This window comes from Camelus bactrianus, chromosome 6 (genome assembly GCF_048773025.1).
Source record: "Camelus bactrianus isolate YW-2024 breed Bactrian camel chromosome 6, ASM4877302v1, whole genome shotgun sequence".
NCBI classification, from domain to species: domain Eukaryota; kingdom Metazoa; phylum Chordata; class Mammalia; order Artiodactyla; family Camelidae; genus Camelus; species Camelus bactrianus.
In genome coordinates this window covers 70,824,540-70,840,641 of record NC_133544.1, presented here as the reverse complement: position 1 = coordinate 70,840,641, position 16,102 = coordinate 70,824,540, and the positions used below count along the sequence as shown (strand labels likewise).

General features: G+C 41.3%; 1 protein-coding gene and 1 long non-coding RNA gene across 5 annotated transcripts in view; one reads left to right on the top strand and one right to left on the bottom strand.

The window, feature by feature from the left end:
• The window catches only part of RASGRP1 (RAS guanyl releasing protein 1), a 439,223-nt gene that overhangs the window by 167,143 nt on the left and 255,978 nt on the right, over window positions 1-16,102 (top strand). The gene's annotated exons all lie outside the window — the stretch shown is intronic.
• LOC141577948 (uncharacterized) overlaps window positions 1-16,102 on the bottom strand; it is a 46,219-nt gene that overhangs the window by 12,535 nt on the left and 17,582 nt on the right. Inside the window, exons 2-3 of one of the 2 annotated variants that reach the window (XR_012507620.1) lie at window positions 7,652-7,725; window positions 5,328-5,496 (exon numbers count right to left, since the gene is read on the bottom strand). This is a non-coding gene — a long non-coding RNA (uncharacterized LOC141577948). The remainder of the gene's footprint in view (window positions 1-5,327; window positions 5,497-7,651; window positions 7,726-16,102) is intronic. The other variant, XR_012507621.1, reaches the window with a different exon arrangement.

Genomic DNA, 16,102 nt, shown 5'->3' with positions numbered 1-16,102 from the left:
TTTTGGAGCACCTAAGGATGGAGACTGGGTCCCAGGAGAACCAACTCTGTGATTGGACGGTTGGACTTTCAGTCCCGCCCCCAACTTCCTAAGAGGGGAAAGGGGTTGGAGGTTGAGTCAGTTGCCAATGGCCAATGATTTAATTAATCATGACTATGTCATGAAGCCTCTATAAAACCCCCAAAAGTACGGCGTTCAGAGAGTTCCTGATTGGTGAACACCCAGAGATTTGGGGAGAGTGGTGCCTTTAGGGCGCATGGAAGCTCCATGCCCCTTCCCACGTACCTTGTGCTCTGCATCTTTTTCATCTGGCTGTTCCTGAGTTACCTCCTTTTATGATAAACAGGTAATGTAGTAAGTGCAACGTTTGAGTTCTGTGAACTTCTTTAACAAATCAGTCGAACCCAAGGAGGAGATCCTTGGAACCTCCAAATTGTCGCCAGTCAGAAGTGACAATCTGGACTTGTGCTGGTGTCTGAATTTGGCGGGGAAGGGGGGATGTCATTGTTGTAGGACTGTGCCTTTAACCTGTGGGGTCTAATGCTGTCATGTAGATAGTGTCCGAATTGAGTTGAATTGTGGGACGCCCACCTGATGTGGGAGAGTTGCTTAATGGTGTGGGGAGACCCTGCACACGTTGGAATTGGTGACCAGAGCTGTTAGAAGGACTCATAGCATTTGGTTAGACCTGAGAAGGCTGTGAGGAGAGGAAACAGCATTCTGGGCAGAGAGAATGGCCTGAGGAAAGCCCTGGAGACAGTGAATACCAGGTGTGGATGTGAGCTTTGGATTGCATTTGAGTGGGTCAAGGGAAAGCAAGGGAAAGAGAGACTGGGCCAGATTTGGGGGCCTCTCCAACAATGGGGAGCCATTAGAGAATCCAGATATTGTGTTCACTTTATAGAACACGTGTTTGACTATCAGTTTGAAAACACCTTGTTTTTCACCATGCTGACCCTAAATCATTCTCAACTGTTCTTAGGGTCAGTTGGTCCCCATCTAGTATTGGCTCTTGGTTTTGACTTGTTTGCTCTAAGTCCCAGTTTGGTTTTTACTGTTTTGGTTCTCTATTTCTGAGAAGACTGTTTTGCCCTGGTATTGCTCACTCTCACTTTCCCAGCCTAACCTTTGACAAGATGAGTTCCAGCTGGCCAGTCCTGCCTGCTCAGTTCCTCTTCTGATGCAGTGGGTCTTTGATCCTCCTCTTTCCTTTAGGAGACTTAGGAAGGCAGGGCACCTGGAAGTGAGACCCCGGGCAAGTCACCTGCCCACTCCGGCCCCCATGTCCACTTCTTTTAAAAGAGAGGAGAGGTATCTACCTGACCTCTTGGGTCCTTTCTCTAGTTTATGTGCTGTAAGGCAATAACCTCAGCTATCTCTGTCCACAAGCCATACTCCCCCACTGCCAGCTGTTTCCACAGAATAATTTTAGCATTCCTGGAAGACTTTGCCTATGAAATTGACTGAAAATGGAGTTTGAAACAAAGTGGATCTGCTAGGAAGTCAACCAGCTTTGAGTTACTTGTTTCCAAGTAGGATGAGGATAAAGGGAAAGCTGAGAAGCATGACCCAATTCCCTCTTGCCAGAGGGCCAAAGACAGGAGAAAATGATGGATTACCAAGCACACAAATGAGCTGCAGGTGGCACTCAGCACCCTGCTCCCTCCGTAAATTAGCCAAGTCTCTCCCTCTTGACCTCTTTATCGTCAGAATGGCCCTGTTTGATTCAGCCTGTCCCTAAAACCTTCCTTCTGGTGTGGTTCTGATGAGCTGCCTGGCAGGTCCGGATTGATTTCCCCATCTCTGCAGGTGATAAGTCTCCTGTGTGGCTGCTTTGAGCCACTTCCTGCTCTTATGCTCAATCTTCTCCTTCTTACCAATTGCCTTAAGCATCTGACCAGCAGGAGCATGAGATGAAAAGTGCTAACAACTAGCAAATGAGCAAACCCCAGCCTCAGGTGCCTGTTAGGTACTGGAATTAACACCAGCCCAGGTACAGGGGAAGAATCTAGAAGGCCATGAAGATCACAGAGGGAGGAGGGAGCTAGGGGTTAGGGCAGAGAGTAAAAGTCACAAATAAGAGTTGTACCTTGTCTTACTGTTTCCATATTGCTTTCTTACTATTTTGGTACTTCATAAGATGATTCCACATCAATTATTTTAATTATTACCAGAGCCGTGTAACATTAGGTATTCTGAATCTTATTTTGTACATGGAGAAACTAAGGTTTCCACTTTTCTATGCCTTATATAAGTAAATGAACTTGACAAAAATTGGAATGTGTTTCATTGTATTGAAGGAAGAAAATACATGCTTCTGAGATCCCAGAATCAAATGTTAAATTAACTCAGTGATTTCTAAACATAGCACTTGAAGAAATAATGGGAAAACAGTGTGTAGGATTGATGTCCAGGACCCTGAAACCTTGGAAGTCTGCAGCTACTTAACAATAATTTCCATTTCCCACCGTGAGGCTTAACCACAAGAGTGCCTTAAGGAGATCAAACTGGGAAGGACACTGACCACAGGGTGGTGAGAAGTGGTGGCAGCTGGACACTCAAGAAGGGTCTGTGGTGGGGGCAGGGGGGGCGGATAACTTTCATCTGAATGGGCCATTTTGCTCACTCCCAAAGAAAGGGAATGAAAAACACACAGATGAAGTCTTCAGGTGATACCAACCTGAGTCACATACAAGGGAAGTCTTAAAAAGGCTAACCAAGAGGAAGCAAGACCTTGGAACACAAGAGAGGATCCACAGGAATGTGAAATATGCTCCTCTAACTTTTTTTTGGTTGTTTAAGTACTACAGACTTTTTTTTTTTTTTTTTTTTTTTTTTTTGATGATTTAAGTGGCTTTTACAAATAGCCAGAGCGGATTCCCATTCTCTCCAAGCCTTGACTTCCTCTCTGTGTGACCCATAGTAGGCCAATATTTGTTAACTGGGTGTCCAACATCAGGGCTCTAGCCCACAGCATTCTCCCTGCCCAGAAAAGCCTTTTCCTCACTTTGATCAACACTGTGTTTTTCCTTCAGGCCCAGCTCAAATCCTGCTTCTTCCCTGAGCCTCCCCTGGTCACCCCAATTCACAGAAATCCCTTTACACTGAACCTAGTTACATAGATTGTGAGAGTGTCACTCTTTTCTTCAGTAAGCAATACGGTCAGTACAGAGCCCCTATTTTTCCTTTAAGGAAAGAAACTGTATTTCACAATTTATTACAGTTAGTAGTTGTGATAGTGCTTTAGGTTTTCAAAGAACTCTGTACACTGTCTTATCTGATTCACTCAATAATGCTGCAGACAGAGGTAGAAGTCAGGACTCCTTTGGTTGCAAGTGACAGAAGCCCAGCTGGCTAGAGTTGAAGTACAGATAGAAAATTAGATCACTCATAGACTCAGAGGAAGAATCCAGGACAGATTTGGTGAGCTCAGGGACTAGAATAAGGGACTTGATGCCTCCAGAAGTTCTGTAATATATTTTTCTTGTCTCTGTGTGTGTTGCCCACATTCTCTGCTGCTTTCCACAGTTTGCTCTGGGTTGACGTGTGGATATTCTCTTCCCATGTCAATATGTATAAATCCCATAACCACAGCAGAACTGCAGGATTGAACTAAGGAAGGCAAAGTCTGCCCTGGAGGAAAACGGGAGGACACAAAGCACAGAGAAAACAAATGTTCATTCCAGCAGGTATACTTGTCCTCCTCTGAAAACTCCACTGAAACTGAAGTTCAAGCAAGCCACACTGCTCCTCTTTAGCATACTCAAGATGAAAAATAAAATTTACAGAACTCTCTCCCCGTGATACATTCTTTCAGTAGCTAACATAAGGCCTTGCCCATAGTAAAATACTCAACAAAAATTGGTCACTAATCCATGCTTCCTTTCCATATTTACAATTATAAGAGAAAAATCACTAAGAAAATGAAGTCATCACTCAATTATGGTGAAATATAACTTGGAAATGATGAAAAATAACAATTTTAACAGCAGAAACAATACCAGCCAATTATCAGGTGCTTAATATAGGCCAGGGACCATTCCAAGAGATGTGCGTGTGTTAATTCAGTTACTTCTCACAACTCCATAAGGAAGGCACTATTGTCCCCATTTTATGGAGGAGAAAACTGAGGCTTTGAAATGAATGAAGTCATGCCTGAAGTCATACAGATAGCTGGTGGTAGAACAGGAATTCAGACCCCGGACTCTCTGGCAGTAAGCAGGCCTGGGTTCTTGTCCTCTTGCTGTACCCACTGTAGCAGGGCTCCCCCAAGGTCTGGTTACCATTCTGTTCTGCTCATTGCCAAGGCTGGACATTTCCACATGACACTCAAGCCTCCTCCTTTTCTGACTTGAGTGTTTATCACACTTAATCCCCAAATCACCTTTCAATGTGGAGGCAACAGAAGGGAAATCTTTGGGAAAGATAGATGATCAGTATATCAGAAATGAATTGGGAATAGACGTTCCCAAAACAGTTATGTCTGCAGGCATACCTCATTTTATTGAGCTTCTCTTTATTGCACTTCATGAATAATTGCATTTTGAGGTTGGGATTGGTTTGTTTGCTTTTTTAACAAATTGATTTGTGGCAACCCTGTGTGAAGCAAGTCTGTTGGCACCAATTTTTCGACAGCATTGCCTCACTTTGTGTCTCAAAATTTTGATAATTTTCACAACATTTCAAACATTTTCATTATTACATTTGTTACAGTGATCTGTGATCAGTGTTCTTTGTTACTATTGTAATTGGCTTTTTATCTTGTATTTCTAACCTATATATATATATTTTTTTAAATATAATGGTATTGCACACTTAATACAGTAGAGTGTAAACAACTTACATATGCACTAGGAAACCAAAACATTGATGTGACTCGCTTTATGGGGTGATCTGGAACTGAACTCGCAGTATCTCTGAGGTCTGCCTATATTCGCTTTTGTTCCTTGGCCCACGCCATTCCCTCTGCCTGAATCTTGAATCCCTTGTTGAATTTCTCTGCCTGGCAAAACCCTACTCAGCTTAAGATTCCCACTCAAACATCTCTTTTCTGTAGCTTTTCTTGATTCACTGAAGAAGTCAGTCACTAATTCCTATTTGCTGCGGCACTGTCCATGCACCTCTAATACTAGCCTCTAATAATTATCCTCTTCATCTATATCCTGACCAGATTGTGAGGGCCTCTAGGTCCAGGTTTATTCTCCTGTGCCTTCTTGGTGTTCGAGTCTTCAGTGCCCAGCACAGAGCCTGGTACATAGGTGCAGTGAATGCTGACTGAATGAGTGGATATGTGAGTGAAAGTTAGAGAGCAAACTGAGATGACTTACTTGTTTGATTGAAGGATCCACAAGTGAGTTCCAAAGCAATTTCCGATTCAGTCTCTTGCAACTTACAGGTCTATCAAGACAAAAGTCCTAGAAAGGAAACCAGTGGTCTTGGAGAGGGATCAAAAGCAACAGTCCATGTACAGTCCCTGGCATTGTTATGTCTGGAATGCTAAAGGAAAAAAGAATAAACATAACTTAAGCCATGTAACTAGCAAGATGCTATAATCAAATTATTTTGATGACTGCCTCTCGGTCCTAATGATAGGAGTCCACAAAGAAGATAACCGGACCTGTGTCAAACACAGAAGAATTCTTGTGGGTGTATTTCTCCTCAGCAGTGTGCACAAGTAACTCATTAGCTCTCTTGTGGGTGTGGATCATGTAATTGTTTTTACTTTCCCTGACTTTGCCACTCAAGCATCTGAAATCAGATGCTTTCCATCCCTATGCAGTGTGGTCTTGCAATGATCTCCGTAGAGCATGCTCAGTAATGATCACACCCCAATATGTAAAACTATCAGTGTCTCCAACACATGCTGTGGGCTAATGCACTTTCTGGGAGGCTGCAGACAGAAATAATAGAATCATAAAATTGTAGACCTGGAAAGAGCTTGGAAATCTAGTACTATCCTTTGTTTTACTCATGGAAAGACATTACCCAAGGCATCAGATGTCTTTGCTGGTTCACACAGCTAATCAGGAGTACTGGTGGCATACCCTCTAGAGAAGTTTATTCTTGTGCTAATAACAAGAGTTTTGTTTTGTTTGTTTTGGTAATAATAATCTAGCACTATGACATCCATTGAAAATGAAATCTGTAAAATATACTCTAAAATTACCAGACTTTCTAATATGGGTCAAGTCAGGAATGGTTTATCAAAGGTTAGGGTGAATTTTCATTTCTGATAGTCTCCCAAGATGCCCTATGTCTTGCCTCTTGGAGAATCTAAGTAACCAAAATGTGCTAGAGAGCAAAAAGTTGGAAATTCAGGATATAGGATTTTGAAAGGGGAACAGCCAATTTAGAGAGTTAGAGAAGTTTCTGAACAGAGAGAAGGGGTGGAGGATGGGTCAGGGGTGAGCCCAGCCTTCAAGAGATGGTGATAAAGAACTACTGTTGAGCAATTTCTGCTACCCAGTCTTGGGGGAGGAGTATTATTGCTTTTTTAACATTAGGCTTGGGCATGTGACCTGCTATGGCCAAAGATACATGAGTGGAGGTGATGTGTGTTGTCTCCAGGCAGCAGTTGTAAGAACAAATGTAGATTTCTCCATGTTCTCTTGTGCCTGACTTTGGAATCATGGAAGTCTGTGTTTGGTTTATCTTCCGTGTGCTAGATCCCAGGTGGTACAATGAACAGTCCTTTGGCCAGTCCCTAATAGATATGTAGCATGTGGCTTGCTATTTTCGGCTTCTGAGGTTTAGGGGTCAAGATTTCACATGGTATAACCTATCCAGTCTAAAAGAGACTAGGGAGTTGAAAACAAGGGAGAAGTTGTTAGTTCTGAGAAGCATGGCTTACAAATTAGATTGGATTCTACCTCAATGGTGTACCTGCAACTTACCTACATATGAACCTTTCATATCTTGAATTCTCTGCCACAATAAAGGGTTTTGTAAAGTCACTGCAGTGTCTCAGACTGAATGATGTCTCACAACAGAGAATGGGGACCAGAAAGGATCGTGGAGTAAAGCTGGGCCCCCTGCCTGCCCAGTCAAAGTCCCTGGACTCCAAAAGCAGAGAAGACTGGTGTCAGTGTAAGAGGTCACACGTCCCCATCTGTATTTTCCCTTTGGCATTCCCATCACATCTTCACTCCCATTTCACGTCCTAGTGCCCTATCCACTTCTTCTCCAGTGAGCAGGCAGATGTGCTCATCAGATGGTATATCGATGAGGAGGGTGTATATGTGCCTGTGTGCACACACGTATACTCAAATATCAGGAAGGCTGTGCTAGATACAGAGAATGCTACTAAGTACTCTCCTCTGCGTATGTTCTCTAAACTACCCAGCTTCTACCTTGTAGCCTTAACATAGATCTGACACTCAGTAGTGGATGACCTATTAGACTTGGGGCCATGGTTACAGCTGCTACCAGTGGCCCAAACCAGACTATTATCTCACAGTACGTGTCAGTGTCATGCAGGAAGAAGGTGAAGGCCTTAACTCACGTTGCTTCAGTCTACACGCTCCTCCAAAGAGCAGAGGCAATATAGTAGGCAAGTTAATCAGCACTGAAGATTTCTGCATTGAATGTTTTAAGGTTGAGTAAAAAAGAACTGACTGCTCAGTAGAATCCCAAAGCCAGAGCTGAAATTCACCTCCTAATGGATGCATTCCGCTGGATCCCTTCCACATATTTTTATTCTCATCTTCATTTTTATGGAGAATCCACCTGTACAGGAGAATCTGAGAGTTAGTGTTGAGAGGTGCATTGGTCCAGTCTCCTCTTTTTGTTAATGAAGAAGTGGAAGCCCAGAGAGGTTAAGGGCTGTGCTAGCTCCAGGAGGCTGCTGCACCCACAGGAGTTAGGGAGAAGCTGCAGTACCAGGAGAGCCACTGGATGATTTGTACATAAGGAGTGCAGCCTTTGAAGCTGCATCTTGATTGGGTTGAACTTACTCCTGTCTCTCTGGCCTTTTCATCAGCATAGCCACAATCTACCTTTCATCATATGCCTGTTTACTTTGTGTTTCACTAAATGCCCTTTACAGGCCTTGCAGAGGCTATTTTGGTAGCTTCCTAGACACAGACAGTATTTTGTTTAGGCCCCACCTTGTGTTCCGGGTGTCTGGGGCCTGCCAAGGTTGATGGAATTTGAGAGAGAGAAGGGACAAGGAGTCAGACAAAAGAGATAGTTAAGATCTTCGAAACTTTCCGCCTCCCTCCCCCACATGCCTTTCTCTGCTCTTTCCTTCCTCCTTACAGTTAGAACTCTAACCAGCCATTGAAATAGTTCTGGAAACAGAATTAGAAAGAAGACTATGCATCTTGGAAAGAAAGCTCATGCTCTAGAGAGTCACCATGATATCAGAGCTTTACCCAGTATTGCAGTCTTAAATCAGGGAACCCGTAGGGAACGTCTATGTCTACCACAAATTATAATATAGCTATAAAATTTTTCTGTAATAAGTAATTTTCGATGAAAACAACACTTTTTAGTCTTTCAGGGCATAGCTGAAACATGACTTAGATTGCGGTTGGTTTTTAGGCATTTTTTAAATGGAAAGAAGACTCCAGATCCCCTAAGCATGATACACTTTTAATCTTAGACTTTTCAGTAGAAACCCATCTTAGGGAAGGGAGCTTATTTCCCAGAGGAGCTTTCCTGATTTTGCCCTCCAGAATGCTATGGGGTGATTTAGACTGTTCACATGGTTAGGAAGTCTTTGGACAGAGAAAAGGAGCCAACCTCTTTCCCCTTTTCCTGGAGACAAGACAAGATATATTTGGATCCAAACTGGAACTGAAAAATCAAGATCAAATGTTAGGAAAACTACTCTTATGGCAAATATACACCAAAATAGATCTCCTGTATTGAGGGACATTAGAAAATATATTCTTGTACTCTATACAGTTTAGAAATTTTTAATCTGAATTAGTTCAGGCAGAGTCTTGCCTAAACAAGGGAGTGACTAGATATTCCATCCCCAAAGTCTCTGCTACTCTGATCCCAGATCCCAGATAAAAATAATGGAAATCAAGCCCCCAAGGTAGAGGACCTCACTGAAGTGGGACCAAAAAGACCAGTCCTCATCCAATCAGCAAGAAACATGGATTTGTTTAGGGAAACCCTGAACACTGAGTGTGTAGATCTTCTTACTCAAATGGACACCGAGAAGCAGATGACAAGAGTTCAGGACTTTATATTTTGGTGTTTTTTTGAGATTGATCTTTTAAGATAGATTTTTGAAGATAGTCAAGGTTCAACTTACTCTTCAAAATATAAAGTTAGGCAATGTCTGTTCATTCTTTCAGCCATCATTTATTGAGCAGTGTGGGCCGGAGACTGGAGACTGAGTGACAGACGTGGTTCCTGTCCTCGTGTTACTTGCAGCTAGCGCACTTTAGAGATCTTCAGTCTACATGTGACAGGTGTTATAATGAGGGGACGCAGGCTGTGCTGCAATGCCTGATACAGGCTATAACCTGACAGAAGGGGTTGGGAGGGCCCGTCTGGGGAAGCAGACTTTAGACAGAGACCCTTAAATGAGACTTAAGGAAAGGGAGGGAGTTAGGTGGCAAAAAGGTCATTGAATGAGAAAGCGTTCCTAGCATTAGTGGCCTGTAGAAGCAAGAATATAGCATGTCTTAGGGACTCTCTTAGTTTGGGCTGCTATAACAAAATACCCTAGATTGGGTGGCTTAAACAACAAAAAATTATTTCTTACGGTTCTGGAGGCTGGGAAATCCAAGATTAAAGTGCTTGTAAATTCAGCGTCTGGTGGGAGCTCTCTTCCTGGTTTGCAAATGACCACCTTCTTCCTGGATCCTCATGCATTGAAGAGTTAATCCCATCTTGGGAGCTCCACCCTTAGGATCTAAGTACCTCCCAAAGGCCCCATCTCCAAATACCATCAAATTGGAAGTCTGGGTTTCAACATAATTTGAGGGGCACACGAATATGCACATAACAAGAGTGGGAAGATTAGAGTGTAGAAAAGGAGAGTGAAGTTGGTGAAAGGTTAGAATGGTGAGGGGCAGAGCCAGATCACGAAGTGCACTGCAGGTCATGATAAGGAGTTTTGTTTAAGAACAGTAAGAAGCCATTTATGGGTGTTAAGTTTGGAAGTAACATGACTGAATTTGCATTTTAAAAAACTTGTCATAGTCACAATGTGAAGAATAGCTCACAGAGGAGTAAGGGTGATGCTGGGAGATGAGTTATGAGACTGTGGAGTAGTCCAGGTGAGAGATGCTGGTATATGGACTGAGATGGTGGTGGTAGACACAGAAAAGTGGATGGATTTATGTGCTGTTTAGGGAGAAGAATGGAGGAAATGTGGTGATTGGATGTGATAAATAGGAGGTGAGGAAGAAGGCTAGGGTGGTCCATGGGGTTTTCTTTGAGCAGTAAGTTATACAGTGCTAACATGTACTGAGACAGGAAATGACTGCTGGAAGAAAAATCAGGATCCAGGAGACATGGAGTCAAGGTAATGAGTTCAGCACGAATAAATGGTAGTTGGAGTCGTAACAATGGAGACATCTCCCAGGGATAGAACGGATATACATCCTAGTTTGCTCAGGACACTTCTGGTTTGCGTATGCTGGCCCAGTATTTTGTTCCTTTTCATATTTGTTCCAGATGTTTTGTTTTGTAACAGACTATTTTAATTCTTGCATTAAAACATGTTGGGATAAGCTTGATAGGCTTTCGTATCATATATTGAGCTTCTGCTGTGGTTTGATTAGTTATTGAGAAAACGTTTTTGCATAGAATCCTGTGCTTGTTCCCCTTTAAGTGTTACATTTCCTCAGGGCCCAGCCACTGGATTTCTTTGTTTTTATCTTCACTGACTCATGTCTATAAATAGTGTAGGCTGATAACTTCCCCATTTCTGTCCCCTGCCCAAACGTGAATTCTAGATTCATATATCGAGCCATCCACTTGACATCTCTTCTTGGATGTCTAATAGGTATCTCAAGCTAAGATATCCAAAGCTTATCATCCACGTTTTAAACGTCAATTCCATTTTTTCTAATGGCTCATCCCCAAAACCTGGCCATCACCATTGCCTTCCCTCTCCCTTTCTCATGCCACATCCAGTTAGTTAGCAAAGAAACTCATAACTTCTCACCACCTCTGCAGCTACTACCCTGGCCTACTACCATTGTCTGTATTATTTCAATAGCCTTCTACATCTCCTTTCTCCTCACTTACCTTTCTACAGTCTGTGTTAGCAAAGCATCCTCTTAAAATAGTGATCAGACCATGACACGTCACTGCTCAAAACTAGCAATTGATTCTACATACCTACTAAGATGGCTGTATACCTAGTAGAATGGCTAAAGTAATTTTTTAACCTGACATACTAAATGCTGATGAGAAAGGGGAGCAATTAGGGAGTCTTACACATTGCCACTGGGAATGCGAAATAGTTCAGACATTCTAGAAATCAATTTGGTAGTTCTTACAAAGTTAAATACACCCTTATGATATGACCCAGCAAACTTAATGTCTAAGGATTTATGCTAGAGAAATGAAAACATGTTCACATAAAAACCTGCACACAAATATTTATCACAGCATTATTCATAATTGCCAAATATTCAAAACAGATCAAATGTCCTTCACTGAGTAAAGGGTGTGGTACCTCCGCACAATGGATACCCTCAGCATTAAAAAGAAAATGGTACATTAGTGTACACAACTTGCATTATATAAAGTGAGAGAAGTCAATTGCTAAAGGTCGCCAATTGTAGAAGTCCATTTATTTGACATTCTGGAAAAGGCAAAACTATCAGGGCAGAGAACAGATTAGTATCAGCTAGGGGTTGAAGTTGAGGGAAGGTCTGACGACAAAGGACAACACAAGAGAATTTGGGGGGATAATGAAACTGGTTTTTTCTAGTAGTAGTCACACAAGTCTATGCATGTGTTAAAACTCATAGAGTTGTGTGACAAAAGTGTGTTATTGTATGTAAATTTTTATAATAATATAATCAAAAAGATATCTGAAGCATATTATAATCTTAATTTATTTGGTGGGCATTTAAGTTTTTCATATTATTTTCTATACTGTATTTGAAATACATCCTAAGTAAAAATTAAAAATTAATATTAGCATATTCTTCTGTCCCCTGAGAACTGTGCACTGCCACTTACTGCCTTTGGCTGTTGTATTTATGACCACATTGGTGCCAAGAGATTACCTAAGTTGTAGCATTTAAATTTCAGTGTACAAGTAAGCATATCTGATTGCTTTTAAATTGATGTCCTAATGTCAAAATGATAGTAATTACCCCACAACTACCATTCTTACTCATGCTGAATTATTTTCTTCATCAGAAAATCAAAACTTACATTGGGCATTTGTAATTAAAAGATATTTTTATAGAATAAGACTTTAGTGTCTTAAGTTATTTAATAAATTGTGATTTGATCTGACATTATGTGGTACATTAATTAATCACTGATGAATGAGAAGAGAGAGGTGGATATAACTCATAAATAGTGCATTAAAACCAACCAAAGACCCCATGACTTCACAGTGCACTGTAAAAAATTTATTGGAAGTTAAAACAGAGGAAAGTAGTGGGAAAATTGTGTCATCACATAGTACATCGTAACAAAGTACAGGCATGCCAGATTCAATGGGTCTGTATTTAGTTTGAAATTAAATTTGATGTTAAATTTGGTTGTATAAAATTTAGAAACATAGTTTGTTCCTAGTTTTATACTTGTACATACTTATTTCAGTAACATTATCCTTAAAACAATTTACATGAATAGTAGGGATTCAGGAGAATTCTTTTCCTTTTAATATTTCAGAACCACTGCCCTAAAGCAGTTTATTCTGCAAGGGAGTCACTTTCACAAGAGTAAAAATGCTTCATGCTTTGGAAGTACAAGTTCTTTTTTCCCTGGCAGTACAGACTGCTTTCTTGCCTGAGGTCTTTTTTCTCTAAGAGTCTACCCAGATCCTAGTACACTTGCTGACTTCCCTACCAGCAGCATTAACATGCAACCTAAGACCAGAAATTTGACTCTGCATTATCTTTCTTAGCATCTTCTGAAAAAATCAACCTGCTTCCCCAAAATCCACAAGATGAGATCTTTAGCTACTTTGATGTTGTTCCTCCCCACGCCCACCTCTTAGGTTTTCTCACATTCATTCATTCAACAGGTATTTATGGAGCACCTACTATGTTCTAGATACAGCGCTAAGGGAATATCTGAAACCTTCAGTCTCTCCCTTCCTGTGACAGTGGTTTACAAACACTCCTGAGTACTTGTTAATAGTTCCTGGTTTCATCTCCCAACTTCCCCATCTCGTAGCCTGCATTGTTGCTGCCACCACAGCTCACCATGCCTTCCTTGTCTCCTGGTCCCAGTCTCCTGATGAAGCAAGAAGGACCTTCTCACTGACAAGAGTGCACCTGTTAACTCCTAAAGAGAAGGGTCTTAGTCTCAGTTCTCTTAAATGTCTCATGTTTCAACTATTTTATTTTCTAAAATATCTTCCCTCTGCCCATAAAAAAATTTAGGAGGTTGGAATTAACATATACACACTGCTATATGTAAAATAGATAAACCACAAGGACTTACTATATATAGTGCAGAGAACTATGTTCAATATCTTACAATAACCTATGATGCAAAAGAATATATATTTATATGTGTAACTCAGTCACTTTCCATACACCTGAAACTAACACAATATTATAAATCAACTGTACTTGAAAAAAATAATCTGCTGTTTTAAGCCAAAAAAAACTTAAGACATTTTTAATCCTCAAAAAACAAAGTATGATCATTTTCCTGAGTACTTAGTAGAGGAGCATTTTAAATGGTACCAAATAATTTCACATCCAAGAGTCCTCACTCCAGACCCATATATGAATCCTTGAACCGAATCCAAACAGGACCACTTTAGTACCTTATGGGACTTTAATTACCTGCCCAATTTGGTTATTTCCCAGAAAGTCAAGAATATTTCAAGAATCTTTATCCATGGACCAACCAGAAGCTCCAGTTATTTCCTTACAAGAGTCTTCGTAGACACTTGTCACTCAATACATTTTGCATAACAGGATATCATTGATAAATAAATAGGAGGCATAAAGAGAATATCTGAGCTATAATCCAGCTGTTTAAACTGTATCTGCCCAACTTTCAAATGGCAGTTATTTCTTAACCTCCTTCACTCTTCCCAACCTCAAAAGTGCTTCACATTTAAACAAAGCATCCAACACAATTTCTCCACTGAATACAAATCAATCAAAGTAGCCACCTGTAAAAAGTAGGCAGTAGTAGGAAATATTTGCATAGCACTTTCCTATTTCCCCTTTGGAGGTTCAGAGTACTTTTTTCTCATTGATGTTATAGGAGTTGGAATCAACTTGTTTCAATCTGTTGAAAATTAATAACGCTGTTTCTAGTAATGTTTGTATTCCTCAAAGAAAAAGGGAAAAATAAGGAATATGTATCTTACAATAGACAATTGGAGCTTCCCATGAAATGCCACATGATGGGTTTTACCTAAAATTTCTGAATACTTTTCTAAATTCCTAAATGCTACTTTTTCAACTAGTGAAGAAAAGTCAGTTTCTCCATCAGTGCCTTCTCCTTTCATACCCACCCCAAAGAAGGAAAAACAGCATCTGTGGAGAGGCTCAGGACAAGAAATCCATTACTCCAATGACTGGGTTCACAGGTCTCTCTAGCTGACTTTTCAAACTCTCTGTCATCAGTCTGGCTGCAGTTGGAGTGTATTTTGGCCCGTTCCACTGGCTTCTGCTCAGCTCATACTGACACATATGGAGGGGGCTGAATTCAATATTGGGGTAGACAATTTACGGGCACTTATAATCGTACACCACCCACGCGCAATTAAACCTGAAAAGAAACGATGGATATCCTCCACTGCAATGTGAAAATCTCCATCCTCCGCACACCTCACTTTTTCCAGATTACCTTTTCCAAGACCTGAGTGCTCACAGTCTGGAGCCAGGAAACGGGAGGCCGTTTTTCACAGCCTCAAGCATTCCTTTGATTTCAGCTCTCCTGTGAGCAAGATTTTTCCCTTACGGGTCTTTCCCCTCCCACCCCATATCACAGTGAGTTTTCACACAAAACTACAAAGAGCTGAAAAACCCTGACCACACACCAGCTACCCGACAATAAGCTGGCTCCACTGTGAGTGTCAGCATGCACCTTCTGAAATTTGACCTTGCACTGCAAACAAAAACAGTATAAGGAGGAAATGCCATTGCAGAGACCTACTGGGAACGAGGTATATCTGGAATAAATGACTTCTCTCTCCATCCCCTACTCTGTTGTTTTAGGTTTCTTCCAATGGGTCTGTTGACATACCACCAGCTGTCCATCAACAGGACTCCCTATAGACTGATGAGAGTCACGTGATGGCCAGAGTTGATTGACAGACATCAGGACAATAATCCAGGAAATGGGGGGGGGGGAGCAGGGGCTGAGGTTAAAAAGAAAAAGACATGGACCATAGGAAAGGATGGAGTGAATCTAGAGAGACGCCTAAGAGGGAGTCCTGTTGAACAGAGGCTGAAGTGGGTTGAGAAGCAGCAGAGATGTGGAAGGCTCAGGAGTCCAGTCTTTACAACAGAACTTGTCCCAGCAGAAATATCTAGGGGAGTGGGGCGAGGGGTGCGGGATTTTTCCAGAAAAGACCATGGGGCAGATTCTGTAGCATCAGCAATTCGACTGGTATTGTGATGCTTCCATGTATTTGACATGGAAATGAGAGGAATCTAGCAAAACCTCATTGAGTTTTTTCTAAGTGCAAGGTGATTTGGGGAAGAGACTTGTCAGTGTTTCAGAGACCACGCTTACACTTAGGAATTAAACTGCCTTGAGCTCATTATAGGGAAATGCTGTGTAACTGTAATTTACTCATACTTTGGTCATTTTTCTAATCCTTTATTCATTTAATAATTACTTACCAAGCTTTTACCACGGTACTCATATTAACCACAGAGAAGAAGGCAAGGGCTTATTCTATGAAATTGTAAGCTCCATGATGGTAAAAGTCTTTGTCCAGATCTATATTTTCAGAGCCTAGAACAAAGGAAGT